Here is a 17,176-nt window from a genome sequence, read left to right as displayed (position 1 = left end):
CGTGCAGCAACCTGTTTAGTCTCCAGGTGGTTTGCTAAGAGAAGCGGTGCCCACACCTGTGTGGCTGTGACCATAGCTAAGCTTCTGCTGACACAAGCAACATCATCCCTTTGAGTCACTGACCTCACCCAGGATGACTCGTACCTTTAACAACTAGAGGATTCGGTCCTAATGTCAGAGTTGGCCTTTTTTTCACCTTCTGGCTCAGCACATCACAGTCTGATCATCTATAGGGAAAGGGGGGAAAATCAAGACACCCTGTTATTAGTCCTTTGCCCACTCTTCATCTTTCTGTGCTCCAGGGTCACCCCTTTCCATGACACAGCAGCTTTCAGGATGTTATAAAATTGAATACTATATCCAAAAAGACACTGAGGCTAAGGAAACCATTACTTTGCTGTGTAGTCCCTCCTTATTCTGTAATAATAAAACCTGCTTATTTCTTTGATGAATAAATAGTACATTTGTATAAGTACTTATTAGCTCAAATTATCTCCCTGAAGACCAAACAATTAATTTTGTGATCCCCTAATTTCTGCATTTGTCTTGAGCAGCTGAACCTACACCAAGACTCAAACTTCCATGAAGTCATGCTCTCTTTGCCGTACCTCTTTCCAGCTGACCTCGCCAAACAATTATGCCTTCCCCTTGCCCCAGACATCTGCCTTTCACTGCATCAGTTAATTTTGGCCCCACACTAGCTGTGGACACATATGTAACTAATAGAATAAGATACATCCATGGAAAAGAAAGAGCAGAATTTAACAGGGTGATAGACAGTTGCCTCTAAAACATGACAGAGCGAACTTCTGACTTTATTGAAATTAGTGGCAAAACATAATAAAGGCAGGATTTCAGTTTGCAGTCTTGAAAGAAAAATGACATCCATTATTTGGATTTCTTAACCCTTCCCATACATTTCTGTACCAGCCTTGTAATTTGCTATTAAAGTTTACAGGATGCTTCAAAAAACCAAACAAACTGTAGGAAGAATAATTATTGATCTTTTACAGACCAATAGATTAATTAATTTAATAGATTTAATAGATTTCCATGAAATCAAATACTGGAGTCCTTTATTCATGATTTCACAGTGCCTTTCAAACACTGCATTTGAATAATGTTGACTTACATCCAAAAAAGCAAAGAAAAACTGAAATAATGAAGTAAACTCTTCCCTATTAGAGAAGTTTTCATGTTGGCTAGGTGAATCTATTAAAAGGCTATCATTCTTGTGTTAGCTCTATTTTCCAACACCATTCGAACAACCACAAACTTTGTGATTTGTTTCAACGGAGAGAAGATTTCAATGTATAGGTGTCTCAAGTCGTATGTGTAGAAATATATTGGTCTCATTGTGACCCACAGCTAGGGATTTGGGACCAGTGCCAGTTTTAGTATTGCCTAAAGTCCATATCAGCCTAGAGCCCGGTCTAGCTCATGTAGAGGCATCATACATTCTGCCTTCTATGAGGTCTTTAAGAGAAAGGAATTAGCAAACATCCAAATTTAGCTAGTCTCGGTACAAAACCAGCTGCAAGGTCCTTCCTCTTCTGTTTTTTTTTTTGTGTCAGATCTTTTTTGTTCCACCTTCACGAACAAACCTAAGCCCAGCTAAATAACTCACAGTTCCAGCTTTCATAATGAATGATCCACACAGCTCAAATACTAACCTCAGGTACCAATGGCAGAAGGCTAAACTTGTTTATGAAGAGTGGCAGATCTTGGACCTGTACATTCAGAGTTCTCTACCCGCATAATATAGCACACCATGTTACCAGCTTCATGACCAAGATCCAAGATGGCCATAGCACATATAAACTCCACAGTATCTGTAGCTGCTAACAAGACTTACCAAATCCTCTTTTTTTTTTAATTGAACTATGTACCAGCATAGGTATAAGTGACCAAAGTGTGCCCATCCAGTGCCCACTCATCCCAGCCAGTCCGGCCAAAAGATAAACAAAGACAATAAATAAAGCAAGTCTTTGCGTCGTCTGTTGGTAACCAAAGCTTGATGGAGAAAGCCTGAGGCAAAACCACAAGAATATGTAGCTCTATGCCATCTGCTACCAAGGCTTTGTGAAGTTATCCTGAGACAGTAACTTTCCTGCCTCTGTTTTCTTGTCTCTGAAACCTCCTTTGCGGAGACTCCTTGAGCCCTTTAGCTGAGTAACCTCTCCTGAAAGCTCAGCATTATAGTAATTAACAACAGCACGTCTGTATCCTTTCAGGGTATGGAGGCTGCCTTGCCCATGTGAAGTGAGTCCTGAAGGAGCATTGCAGAGCGGTGAGGGGAAAAGAGGAATGCCAGGGCTGGGTAGCAGAAGGGATGTCCCAGCCCTGTGTGCTGCACTGAAACCTACCTGGCTGATGGCCTTTCGTATGTATAACATAGAGACTCTGCTGACAGTTGTCACCTGTCTTCTAGATGGCACTGTAAGTAAACAAGCAAGGACATATAAATAGATATTGGTAACTGCTGTCTCCACTTTTTGCTCTTTCTCATACATGTATATAGGCACTCTTGTGATTACTACCAAAAGGTGGCTAAGTGGGAGGGTAGGAAAAAACCCTGTAGAACAGAGGCTAGTATATGAGTATAATTCATATAGTCATTTATGGACAGGCCTCCGAAACCAATTACTTTGCTATACAGGATTTTACAATCGCTGAAACATTTAGAGTAAGTCTTGCAGCTAGGACACCCAGACTTTTGCTTTATCAGGAACGTCAAATAAATGTTTCAAGAACATTTACAGCTATCTTTTTTCTACACTGATGAATCCAAACAAGTCTTAAACTAATCTGGCAAAATCCATCCTGGGGAAATGTGCTAAACCAAGCTTGCATTTTAAAAAAAAGCATTTGATCTCAAAATGTTACATGTTATTTATATGTATTGACTCATTTCTTTCCCAGGGACGGAGACAGACTTTTGTTATTTATCTGAAAATTCAAATTTTTCAGACCTGTGCCAAGCTATAAACTTTTCAATTCTCTGATCCTCACACTCAGTACCACATTCAACAAAAAGTTGTACATAGCCAGAGACCGCTTTGATTTGCATTTGTTGGCTTTGGTTGTCTTTGCGGTTGTTTATGTGAATGTAGACCTGGGAGCAGTGGCATTCTTTTTCCAGAATGGCAGAGGTTTGACACAGCTTCTGATATTAAACTATCTCAGATGATGCCCATCACTGAGAAAACCTGGAAGGCAGCTGTGTCCTGGCAATACCACCCTTGCCATGCCCTAAAACACTGCTCTCTTGATGGAGAAAATGAATCGAAATAGAAAGCTTTTGGCCATCTGGGGATGCCTACTCACGCTAAGTCTTCCCGGGAATAAAGTGTGGCTCTCCATGAATTTTTATTGTACTTTACTGAAAACATCAGTTTCGACTAAGAAACAAGCTGTGCTATAGCAAGGGGGGAAAAAGGGAAGTGCGTAATGAAATAGCAATAAAACTGAAAGCAAGTTCAGTTTCAAAAGTTTAAAGGCTTCCACACATCTCAGCTTCACTGTGGAAACTTGTCAGTCAAATATTAAACAGTACACCGTCTCGCTGAATTTTATGTCATTTTAGTAACAATGTTATTAAACTTGATATGGTTTTATTTTTAATTTCAATGAAACATATTTCCTGATCTTTTCATAAAAATGACCTTTGGGAACCATAGCAATCTAGACATTTCTTTATTTATCCTGCTGCATCAGCTAATACTTCCAATCAGAAGCTATATTGGAAAGCATATGAAATCCCTTACAGGGTACTGTAATGTTACGAGCTAGATGTTTTATTAGAACATTTTAAACGAACAAGCTGAAAGCTCTCTGTTATGAAATCACTTGATGTGTTACTGTGAACAAGATAGTGTCAGTGGATCTGCAATCTGGTTTTGTAAAGATTGCTCTATATTCTTTCCTTTTTTTTCCTGGAATTTGATACTTTTTTTTTGTCTTGCAAACTTTCTTTTGGTAATACATCCTTTTCACAAAGTAAAACAAAGGATAAGCAAACTATTCTTTACCTTTGGAAAAAGATAACATTTTAGATGGCTTTCCATTACCTGGACAGAATATTACTAACAATTTCCACTGTTGGTTGAATTTTATAGATGGTTGTAGTTGCTGAAGACTGTCTAATAGACAAGAATTTGTGCAAGAATCAGGAAAATTTGAAGCCTGGGTGTAACTTGGTCTTCCCACTGACTTTCTGAACAGGACTGTGGAATTCATTGAAGGTAAGAATTGTTAAAAAGAGTTTTCCAAAGTACCTTAATTTAGAGTTAATGAGGAGGATAAACCTAAAGGACCTTAAGGACACTGAAAGCCTTGTTTGTGCTCCAACAGGCTTTGTGAATGCTCTGAATATTTGAAAATCAAACAGTTGTCTAAACTGGACCCACGAACTGCCAAGTCTACAAAAATCACAAGCAACTTCTGAGAATATGAACTTTTAAATGTAGATCTCTAAATCCTTTTAAAATGACATCTCAAAAGAAACCCACTCCAGTTTTCAGAAAGCTGGGAAACAGAAAATGATCAGAAGTCATTTGTCTTGTTTATTGAGCATTCATAAAGTGAGAAGAAAAACATTAAAAAACAGAAAAGAAATGATCCCATCCATACAACTTTCAAAGCAGATGTAGGTCAGGACTAAAAAGGGGATTCTATTCCAGAAGAAGCACTGCAGTATGGATTGGAAATAGGAATAAATAAATAATGACATAAATACATAAAAATTATTTTTTTTTTTCAGAATCGCTTTATTAACTTGGAATAAACATGCACCAGAAAAGTTCATTTCTAACTTACCAAATGACAACTAGGAACAGTACTGACAAAATTAATGTATGACTCCTCTATTTCTTTTTCTACTTCATTTCAGGATTTAGTGGAATTTAGTATCAAGGTAAATCTAACTCACATTTCTGATAGAATCAAGGAAATAATTGACTTGTTGCTAGAATTTTTCTCTACAGTTCTGTTGAATTGTCTGGGTAACCACAAATAGAATTTACTGCATTGGAGTTCTGACTAGAAAACTGAATTTCTTGAAAGAAGATAGAACAATTTTTTCCATCACTTATGTTATAACATTTCCTAGAAGCCTGTTTCTATGCTTACAATCTCAGTGGTGTCAGTGTGATAAAAAAGTTAGATCTATACTATTTTCCACAATATATTTTGACAAAATTATATAATTTTTGCCCTGGATCTTTGGTAGCACAAAAAGCTAATTCATTTCACTGACCACAGCATCATGATTTGATCGTATCTTATTTAACAACAAGTTGTTAGCTTATTGCTGACCTAAGGTCATTGTGACAGTTAGGTCAAGTGTGGAATTTGGAGAACTGAGGTACATAAACAATTGTAATTACTGTTCTGCAGATATGCATGTGAGGATGTAAACCAAAATTAGTCCTAAACCAAATGCAATTTTCAGATAACACTACATGCAAATCACTGCATGTCAGATCCATCCAAAGGTAAGTCCATGGATCTAACAGATTTGCACCTGCTTACCTTGGAATTAAGTTTAGCTCAGGACATCACTTAGAGTAGGCAGAGCTGATGTTCAGCTCTGCTAATGACGAAATGCTGAGAATCTGCCCCTTTTTTTAACAGAATGGGCCAAATGCTGCCCTCAGTTATATTCCCAGGCCTCAGATAACATGAGTATAATTGAAAGCAGTTTTGGTTCAATATTTCTTGTATTTTAGAAGCTATGGAGCAATCATGCAATATGACCTTTAGTGGTCCACCACAGAATAAAGTTCTGCTCTGTATGGGATCCAGACTAATCAATAACCTATTATGATCACAGCCTGTTTTTTTACAACTGAAACATACTGGGAATAGCCTGGACAAAACATTTCTCCCTGCAACAGCAGAGACTCGGCAGATTCACGAACTACTACCTTGTTAAATCTATGCTTTTCAAAAAAATGACATGGAAGTTTATGCAGTATTGTACAATATGGTACAAACATACTCAATCGTAACTCACTCAAGCATTCCTTATGAAGCCAAATCTCCAAATGACATCCACAAAGACTTTTGGAGAGTTTGGAACACTACATCAGTCTGTATGTACACACACACAAAAATATATATATAGATATAACAAGCTCGGATTTACTTGTCAGGTGTAATAGGGTTATAACAATCAGGAGCATGGGATAAAGTCAATATTGGTACAAGGTCTAATTTTTCTCTTGCACGATAGAAGAATTCAGAATTCACTGAAGGAAATCTGAACCCGACAGGGAGCCAATGACTTTCCTTCAGCCAGGATATCTTCCATTGGTTTCAGCCAGTGGGGGTGAGTGATAGCATCCCCGACTTGAAGAAGTATGGGGTGAAACCCTGCTGTTGAAGTCAATGGCATCTCTCCAGCTCACTTCAGCATGGTCAAACTTTCACTTGTGAGATCGGTGGAAAACAAGGATAGCACTACAGGCGTGCCTGAGCACAGATGTTGACAAATAGAGGGGAAAGAAGTGCTGGGCCTATTCCTGTTTTCACAAGACCACGTCCAGGGAAGAAAAGCCAGTGTGCCTCCACGTGCACTCAGCTGTATTTTGATTCAGAAATAAGGAGGAAAAAGCACAACCTGTACTCAGGGTACTTTTTTCCTTCAGAATAGTCTTGTTTTCTTAAAACAAAATAGCCAACAGCCCTGTTATTAAAATCAATAATGAACTAAATTCACGTCATAGTTGTCCTTTTATTTTTAAGACACTACATTTTTGTGGTAAACGGTGCCTTTAACATAATCCCTGAAGAACAAATTTAGTGAATTTACAGGTCAGATTAACCAAACAATTCCACTTGTTCATGCTCACCTCTCAGTAAGGCTTGCATATATGCATTTTACCATTTCAAAGTATTACACCAGCCATCATGGCTACAGTGGGATGAAGGATATAAATGCTATGCCCCACAAGTGCATGGGTGGTTTTGCAGTGAGCCAGGTCTATGAAGTGGCTAAGGAGGGGGTCCAGGGTGGGGGGGTTCTGCAATGCTGTGTTCTTGTCGCAGTTCGGTGCTGCGCAAAGGGATAAACCCGGTCCCTCACCACCAGCCCATAGCGGGGTGCCGGGGCAGGTTTGCCAGCCAAAGGTTTGTGGGTAGCTCCAGCGTGCGAGGTCTGAGCAAAGCCGCTCCTTTTGCGGGTAAGCAGCTTGCTCTTCCCTCAGCAAGCATGTTTCATGTTGCCCTTGTTAGCTGTGCTCAAGGTGAGGAAACAGGTGGAAAAGTTTGCTGTCCTGTCCGTGGAGATTTCAGCTCCTTCCAGAGCCCATGTGTTAGGTTTTAGGAAGGAAATTTGATATAATTAGAATAATTTGGGAGGATCCAGCTCTTCAGTGAGACAATCACTGAAGCTAAAAGATCTGGGGCTCTTTAGTCTGGAGAAGAGAAGGCTGAGGGGAGACCTTATCTATGTTTACAAGTACCTAGAGGCTGGGTTGAAAGATGATAGAGCCGGACTCTTTTCAGGGGTTCCCAGTGATAGGACGAGGGGCAACGGGCACAAGCTGGAACATAGGGAGTTCCACTCAAATATGAGGAAGAACCTCTTTACGGTGAGGGTGATGGAGCACTGGAACAAGCTGCCCAGGGAGGTCATGGAGTCCCCTTCTCTGGAGATTTTCAAGACCCACCTTGATGCAGTCCTGAGTAATGTGCTCTAGGCAATCCTGCTTCAGCAGGGGAGTTGGACTAGATGATCTCTAGAGGTCCCTTCCAACTCTGACAATTCCGTGATTCCGTAATCCCTCTTGGGCTTGGGATTGTCTGTGGTGGCTATAGCAGGCCTTGAAGGAAAATGGGTAGATGTAAAGACTTTTTATTTAAACTTCATACTGCACCATATTTAGTATGCCTTTCCCTGGATACTTGTTGGGGTTAGGAGTAGCTACTAAGGCAGTGAGGAAAGAAAGAAAGAAGAACCTCTGGAGTCTTTCAAACTCCTATTTGAACTCAGTAATGTGCTAAAGAATCCGTATGAGACAGTATTTTTTTTTTTTCTTTCTTTTCCCTCCCCTGCTCCCCTCTAAAGCAGGCTAGGAAATCTGTAGTATATGACTCTGTATTCTTCATCTACTTGATTACTCTTTACTATGATAATGAAAAGCTAATGATATTTGACTTGCCCATTTGGGGGAGGCAGGAGTACTTCTGTAAGAGTGAACAGAATTTTACAAGAATGTTTTAAGTCCTGTTGGAGTCAAAACCATGTGTCCCTAAGGCCACGGCTTGAGACCTTGTAAGCCAAGAGCTAACACAGTAAGCATCCTTAAAACTGAAATAATGGGAGGTCCATAACTGTTGTGGTATGGGCATATCAGCTCTAAGTATCTGAATGAAGCTGACCTTTTACATACTAATGTTCCACAGCTGCTAATAAAAAAAAAAAAGGCATTTTTTCAGAGATGGAAGTAGAAAGAAATATTACTAATACTTTAGTAAGATCTATGTATTCTTGCTGCAATGAAATGAGAAAGGTCAAATTTTCTCTCCCAGCTTTTTTTTTTTTTGTATTCTCTAACTTCTCACCCATCTTTGTTGTACTAATGAAATTAAGATATCCTTCATGATATAACTGTGAGCTAGGGGGATCTAAATTACCTTCATCTGGCATCATTCCAGTATACTATAAATGAGGTAATTGTCCTTGACTATAAAATTTGCATTTTCAAGACTTAATTGCTATCATTACATCTTTTTGTAATTCTATTAATTTAACTGAATGGAGCATTTGGTTTTATGGTAAAAATTTGCATTAAAACATTGTACATCTAAATAGAATTTTAATATTTGCGTCAAAAGCTCAGTACAGTTGTCCCACAGGACCTAAGTAATTTCACAAGTAGAGAATAGGAAACAGTCGCACTTTAGGTCAACAAACAGGTTTTCCTTTGGTAAATATTAATAGAATTTGCTGTAACAGGCTTCATGTGCTGAAAATCACCCTGCCTAAGCTCTGCAAAAGTCTTATTAATCTATGAATTCCATACCATAATTGTTAACAGGAAATGCTACAACCAGATACAGCGTAGATAGGATATATGTTTGTTTTGTCTAGGAAGGATGCACGCCAAAGAGCTCTGTCTTTTTAAGGAATCGCTCCTTCCCTATTTGAGTCCTTCTACCCTTCTTAGGCTATATGCTTTACTGCTGCTTGAGAAAGCACTGCATATGCAACCAACACTTTCTCTACAGTCATGTGTGCACGAAGTCATCTAGCCAAGGTCCACCATGCTATGAAGTAAATTAATCGGTCAGTAGGTGAGTAGCTGTTAGGAAAGTATTTCTATCTTGTGCACTGGATCCCCTTTTAGACATTACATAGTGCATAACTTTTTAGACCTTCTCTTTTTTATTTTTCTTCCTTTCTTCCTTCTTTTCCAGCAACATAAGGTTCTTTGATCATGCAAAGACTGTGAATAAAAGGTTAAAACAGTGTGGAACCTGAACTGGCTGAATATATTGCAATTGCAATGATGCCATACGTCCTCTCTTCATATATGGGGCCCAGTGGTAAGGTAAGGCTGCATTACTGACTATACACAATTTGAAACTGAGTCAACTTTGTTGTACTGGATTTACGTGGTACTTGGTGCAATGGGACCTGATGCCAGGTCTTTGGAGGTATTTAAGCCCCTAGATCCCTTGAGAAGCAGGTCCCTCGTGGGTCTGGGGTCCCAGTCTTGGTCAGGCACTGCAGGTAATGACTGACACATGGATGGGAAGACAGTATTCCACATTGGTCAGAAAAGTCTGTGCTATTTTCCATGCCGTGTTAATAAGTACGATTGAGTTGTATAACATATTATTTATGGAAGTAATCAAGCTGGATTTGTTTTATATTGAATATGTCTGTTTTTTTTCTTTTGAAAACAATTTTTTTTTGCAACATGTGAGTAATATTTCACAAGAGAGAGAGTCTGCTTGCGACAGAAATCTCATTAACTACTCTTAATATATGTTGTATTTACTGGACTTCATAATCATCGTGTAATTAAGCTTCACAACTGGCTTGTGAAGCAGAAAAGATGAAGGATGTCTCCATTAAAGAGATTTATAGGATGATGAAATTAAAGAAAGATTTCTGAAAGTATATATTCCAATAAACCAATTCTCATTGGTTTCGGTGCCTAAATATGTCTGAGGGACTGATGCTCTTGCAAAGCTGTGCAGTAAGACACTGGTGGCAGGCTAGATCCAAACCTGTGAGCACAGGGTGAAGCCTCTATATGAGATCATGACTTTTGGGCTAGTGCCACAGTCGTTTTGCCTTCTGCCCTTGTCTCCTGAATGTGAATCACACTTCCTCACTTTGGGCACTGTATGATGGTTCAGGGTAGGCTGGAAATGCAATATAAAAGTGATTAATAGGCAAGCAGGTAACTGTCCTGTTTCTTCTACAGCTGCATATACGCAACATTTTTGTAGGGGTCTGGATGTTTACTGGAAAAACTTTAGTGTCACAGACAGGGAGAAAGGGCTGCTAAGTGCTACAGCTCAGTGCTGAGTCTCCCAGTCCTACCATTGGAGTCTGCTGTGTTGTTCTAGGCATGTGTAAAGCATAAGAAGGCTCACAGGGTATCTTCTCTGCACAAAGACTCATTTTTTCCACTTCAGGGAGGACCCTGTGCATGTTCATTCTTAACGGGTGAATTTAATTTGATGTGAACATTATGTTAAGGCTGAATTTCTAGGCAGTTTATATGATGGTGCATTAGAAGAAGAAAAAAAAAAAAACCACACAAAAAAAAAATCAAATCCAAACCAAAATGCATATTCTTTTGAAAAATCCAGGTCTAGCTGTTAGCGTCAATTATTTCAAACACCTACTGACTTTTCTGGCACATCTATCTTATTGGATCTTGGAAGTGATTTTATGTGCTTTAAGCATTTGATCTCATAATCAGCTTCTGCAAAGCAATGCAAAGGATCCTGAGCATTGTCCTGGCAGATAGTCATGTCAAACCTGACACAGAAACAAACATAAGGGAACAATTGTTGTTAAAACACATTGCATCACTTTGCATGCTAAAGCATTTGCTCTGGTAATCCACCATGCTGACGTGTCCCTCTGCTGATGCCATCTGAGCAGGGACTGCATCCTTAAAGTTGACATGTGCATCACATTACCGCAGTGATTTTGTTATATATCATCGGCATAATGGATATTCAGAAGAGATTCATAATCTTGAAAGGTGGCTTGAATCCACAGATCTCATCCATGTTCTGGTGACTCAGAGCATTTTGGAAACTCATTTTATAACATCTCATGCTGACTTGGGCAAAGGCAAAGTAAACAGTCGCCTAGGGCAGCAGACTTGGGAGAGAGGTAGTCCAGGTCTCATTTCCTACTCACTGTCTGCTGATGACAACAGAAATACGATCCCTTAACCTGCCTCTCCACTGTCCCTCCCACTCCCCTTTCTCCAGTTTAATTCTTGTGGAAATCTAAAGACATCTTTTTGCCTTCTGCCGGTTGCTTTTTCTCATTCACCCTCCCTTTAAAACTTCTGCTGGTTTTTCCTAGCTTTTTTCCTCCAGGGACATTCCTGCTTCCTACTTGAACTGTCCCAGGAGTAAGGGGAATCCCTGTTCCCTCCCAGCCTCACATCTCTTTCTGCAAATAACTATTTACTCCTCTTTTTTCTTTTTTTTTGTGACATTGCTGAATAGCCTCAGCCAGCCTAGGGTTTGTGGTAGCATGACCTCTGTGAGAAATACACATTCCTGTGCAAAAGCTCATTTGCCCATTGATAGCCATTGCTTTAAAAGAGCTTGTTCATATTGGGGGAAAAAGCAGACATGTAGAAATCTTTGTTCTATTGCTTATGATTCATGAGATTAACTGAGACAAAAGTAAGATGGTGTCAGCACGTTACTGAATCCCTGGAAAGGTGTGGCTTGCTCTGTTGGTAATGCTTTTCACGCAATGTAAAATTAGATTGCAGAATTCATTGCCATGGAATGTTATAGAAGCCAAAAGGCATATACTACTTCAAAAGGGAATGAGGCAAATTGTTCCATCAGTGACTGTTAAACACAGTTACCTAGATGCAGCACCAAGCTCAGGAAACCCCTAAAGCAGTTGTTGCTGGAAGCTATTTGGGCATACCAGTGCAAGGATCATGCTCTCCAGTGACCAAAAGTTCCTGCTCCAATATGTTGAGGCTGAGCTTTCAGTCCCTCTCAGCAATATGTACCTTGTGGTTAAGGTGCACTACTGTGGACTTAGTCATCTGAAAGTTATGTCATTTGAAAGTGAAGTTAAAGGAAGCCTGTTCCAAGTGGCAATTTCTCCTCTCTCTGTTGAAAACACTTTAGGATGAGATAAATTACCTAGATTAAGTGTCCTACACTCCTCTTATGACTTGTACTTTTGTCCAATGAGCTTGGTGGCTTTGTCTGTAAAAATGAGCAGAGTTCAGAAAAGACTTTGTTCTTCCTAGCAAGAAAGCAAGACCTCAGATAGTCTGTGTGGGTGTTGTTCATACATGTACTATGTGTCCTTCTGCATGGATTTATTTTTCCCCTGTCTCAAAGCATTGGATTGCCTTAACTTGCTCAGCTTGTCCAATTCCACCTCCTTCTGGCACATGTGATACGCATTCATTCCCTCAGCCTATACTGAAAGAAGCTGCAGAGGTGTGCCGCCCTTTTAGAATGACAAAGCAGCAACCTTCCCTTGAAGTAATGCAAGTTCCTGAAATCAGTAAACTAGCAATTTGAATTATGGCTTACCCAAGTGATGACAGAAGTCTCTGGAAGGTTTCTTGCACATTGGTGTACATACAACTACCATACATAAGACAGCAGCAGATCCTTCACTCATTTGACTCATTATTTTTGCCTAAGGAAGTGGAGTCCACATACGTAGGCATTAAACTTATTTATTTATTTGCTGCACTCGCTATCTCAGATCCCTACTGGCAATGGTTGTTATCAAGACAATCTTGTGAAGAGAAGCAGGGAACTGTGAGTAACTTGCCAAGTGTGAGGTCAAACACAATGTTTTTGCTTACTGCTCTCAAAATCTTAATTAGTACAATGGCTCCACTGAGTGTTGCGATCTCTTCAGGAGTCGATAAGGTGGTATTGGTGGTGCCTTGGTGGAGTTTTTAGAAAGGATGGGGAGAAAGCTTGCAAGGTGGCAAAGAATACATCGATAGTTGGCAATGATTTTGCTCTGTGTTCTTTTAACGCTCTTCAGGAAGATCCCAAGGAGGTTCTGTAAGTCTGACTGAGGATACAATTGTGGCCTGGTGTCACTGGAGTTAATAACAGCTTGCTAGTGCCTTCTGGGTACAAAGAGGATTTGGAACTACAAGTGGCAGTGGGGTTTTGGCAGGACCTTTGCCTGGGGCTCAGGGAGGTTCAACACGGGTTCAAGGTTTGGGCGAGCAGAGCTGCAGGGAACTTAAGTGGTATAAGGAAGCATTACCTAATTTTGACATCCAGAACCTAACTATGCTCACTGTTTCTGGGAAGGACACGTTATTTCTTCTGTTCAGCCGGAGACTTCAGCAGGATTGGTATTTCAGATTTTTCTTTCTTAACCTGTCCTCTGTTCAATCCAGTAAAAATTGGACTCCATATCTCTTCTTACTTTAAGAAATAAGTATCTGTAGATACTCATCTCTAAAATAAACCTCCATTTGGAGGCTTATCTTTCATTAATTGCATATGGGTATCTTTTCTCTGTTACTTCCTAATCTCTTAAAAATTTTACTTATAGAAAAGTGATTGGGCTTTAGCTGATAATTCTACAGGTAATGAATTGGACTTTGACAGACACTCAGCAAAGAGCCTCTGGATGTAAAAATGAAACTGCTGTTGTGAAAGAATTATCTGTACTAACCACTGGAATCAGGCTGCAAAATCCAGGTTGCTGAGAAACGCCTACGTTGCAAGGTAAGAACACAGGCAAGTACAACGAACCCTGTGGTCCATATGCCTTCTCTCCCTGTTAGAGTCTGTTAACTCTGCTGTAGCCAAGATTTAGATGAATTACACTACATACTGCTGAGATCACGTCTTTTGCTGACAGACAGGCTTGTATCCTACTCATTCTCTTCCATCTCAGCCACGTTAGCAGCTTTAAAGGCATTAAGGACTGAGCAAGCCTGACCACCTTCTCAGCCCCGAGTGAGCTTGGGTAAAAAGTTTTTTTCACTCTGTGTTTGTGTGTGGACAACAGAGATGGCAGGTGAGTCTATGCAGACACTATGAGTAAAGCTGGATTAATTTGGGTGCCATGCAAAGGTTGATATGTAGGCTATACCACACTGGGCTACGCACAAAGGCATGCTGAATGACAAAGTAAAATATTTGAGGAGGTGTTTGTAGATGCAATTTTTTCAGTCCCTGGTAGTGATCTGTAGAGTTAACCTCCTCATGAATCAATTTAAAATTTGCAGAAATGGTTAGGCTCAAACAGCATGAATGCATCCTTTGTTTCTTTTTTAGCCACTTGATCTAAAACTGTGTCTTAAAAATTTTTTTATATTAAATGTAATTTTCCTAATACTCTTGCCTCATACCATTATGGTTTAACAGCTAAGGCAGAAAATGTGCACCCTTTTCAAAGCATTTAATGTTGTTACTCTTTTTAAAAAAATGCACTTGGCTTCTGGAAAGGTCTGTAAGTTCATTTTAAGTTGTGGTGAGTCTCCAAACAATTACTTGTCTATCCATTTGTGGCTTAGCCCCACTTCCTGAAGTTTTCCTCCCATGTATCGAGGGTCTTTTTTTTTTCCATCTCTCACAGTGCTCTGTTTATTATTCTTACGGCTTAAAGTTTTCTTCTTTCCTAGCCATTGGTTTGTCAGTTATGATCAAGTGTCAAAATGAAAGCAAACATAAGCATCAATTATCAAAAATTATACAGTCTGTTTACATATTGCTTAGCAGAAAGGATTTTTCTCTCAATGCATACCGGATGTGAATTGTAACTAGACACGTGAGTTGTCTACATACTCATTTTCACATCTGAAATCTAACAGCTAGATTGGGTAATCCAGTATTTACCTGCTAGGCATGGAGTTCTTGCAGTATATGAGCAATACTTTTAAATCTTTTAATACTGGAGGTTATTCAAATATATTTCAAGTACCATTTTTTCTGCAGGAAGAATTTTTTAGTCTCTTCTCCATAGGAAAGCTGTAATAGTATCTCAGGTTACATGATCTTCCTACTTTAAATTCTTTTGATTTTTTTTCTCTCCTTCTCCCACACTTTATTTTTTGCTGAACAAAATGGAAGGCAAAACTAAGATTTAAAAAAAAAAAAGGCAGAAGCATTACACTGAAAAAGGTCACTTTTAATTTTGCTAACACAAAACACAATATTTACTGAATTATGGGGGGGGAAAAGTCAAACTTTTGCTGATATTTTAGAATTTCCTTTTCACTTACCATGTAAGGGAAGCTATTTTTTGGAATCCATCATTTTTCAGTTTATAATCAGATTTTTCCCTTTCAGTAGAATTGTAATGAATTATAGACAATCATATTCTCTCCATTAGAAGAAGAAACAGTAAATGGGGTAAACTGGCATTTCTCAAGATTCATGAAGGTTTTTAAGTCACTATAAAGATTTCCATTTGCCCCCACACTAGTTTGTAGAGCATATGCTGCAGGCACCCTTGTCATGCAAGCTTTTATCCTTTGTATGTCCATTGTGAAACATTCTTAACTCACTCTAGAAATGCAAAGAATTTGGTCCATATTGAAACAGGCCTGCCCATTTGATGCCCATTGGGTCTGCCTGCTACAGATCGGTCTGCCCAGATGGGAGAAAAACCAAACAAAGGCCTAGCTCCATGTGCCCATTGGTTGTCCATTTCCACCTTTGCCTTTGTGCCAATGTTAACTGCTTATTGTGTGAGCTGAAGTAGATCCCTGAGTTCACAACAAGACTTTAGAATATTCTTTCTGGCTGTTTCAGGATAAAAATATGGCTCTGTGGATTGGATGGCAGGAATATGGACTTAGACGATAAACTGGTTTAGGCAATGATGCTGTTGTTGTTTCACTTGGTTAACAGTGATTCAAATCATAAGCTAATGCTTTCCACATAAATGATAGGAAGAACAACTGCTGCCTTGAGGAAAATCAAAACATTCCACTTTTAAAATATCTTTATAAAGCCATATAAATATATTTTTCAGTTTGTGTCTCTGGGAATATTTAAGCCCGAGCAGAGTTAGGAGTAGAGTTGCTGAAATATTGCAGCGAGAGCTGTCATCAAGCCCTTTCTAGTGTTTGGGTCACTTTGGCACCTGCAGTCGTGAGATTTCAAAGCTTGCAAACTCAACTCAACCTTAAGTCTGAGCTACTCCTTCAGAGATTTGCACCTCTGACAGGCAGTTCTGTTGAAACTGGCAACAAGCCTGCAAATTTTTGCCAGTCATGGCAGATTGTTTCAATGTTTTTTACCCTCAATATAAAGACAGTCTACTGCAATCCCTGGGTCTTCAGGTTTGGAGCCGTTGAACGTTTCCCCACTGGTAAAATCATCTATCCACTCTCCTTTTTCTTAAAAGCTTCCAGGTTTTCTGGACACATGGTGGGCTCCAGCTCTGTGCAAATACCTAATTTCCTTCTGTCTGAAAGCCACTGAGATGTCCATTGTGCTTTTCTCTGCTGCTGAAATATCTAGAGCACTTCTTGATATCATCAGTAGGCTACATGTGGAGCTGGGCTCAATGTCTTCCTTCTTTGTCTGCTGGTGTAAAAGGATTGCAGAAATGCCTAGGTGTGGACGAGGGTGAGAGCAGAACGATGGCAATCCCTGGCTGGCCAGTGGCCCCTCGGGGTGCTGTTACTATCCAGCATAATGCACAGCAGCCTGTAATAACTCATGTCTGTTTTGGTCATGGAGGCAGAAGAAAGGGAATGTACAGCTTGCTTCTATGACTTACTGCCCCGTAAAAGGATTTTAAAGAATCTTTGGGGAAAAATTTAGGCCTCAGATGCACACATGTGGATCTCATTGATTTCATAGGAGGCCATGTGAGTGTGTACATTAACAGACAGAATATGGCTTTTGATCTTTAAGAGCAATTAATATAAAATATGGAATTACACTACTGTGTAACAGGATACTTTTTACTACTTTGTTAAAAGTACTCCCCAAACTC

Source organism: Numenius arquata, chromosome 4 (genome assembly GCF_964106895.1).
Source record: "Numenius arquata chromosome 4, bNumArq3.hap1.1, whole genome shotgun sequence".
Classification (NCBI taxonomy): Eukaryota; Metazoa; Chordata; class Aves; order Charadriiformes; family Scolopacidae; genus Numenius; species Numenius arquata.
The sequence above is the reverse complement of the archived record's forward strand: the minus strand, read 5'-3'. Positions refer to the sequence as shown.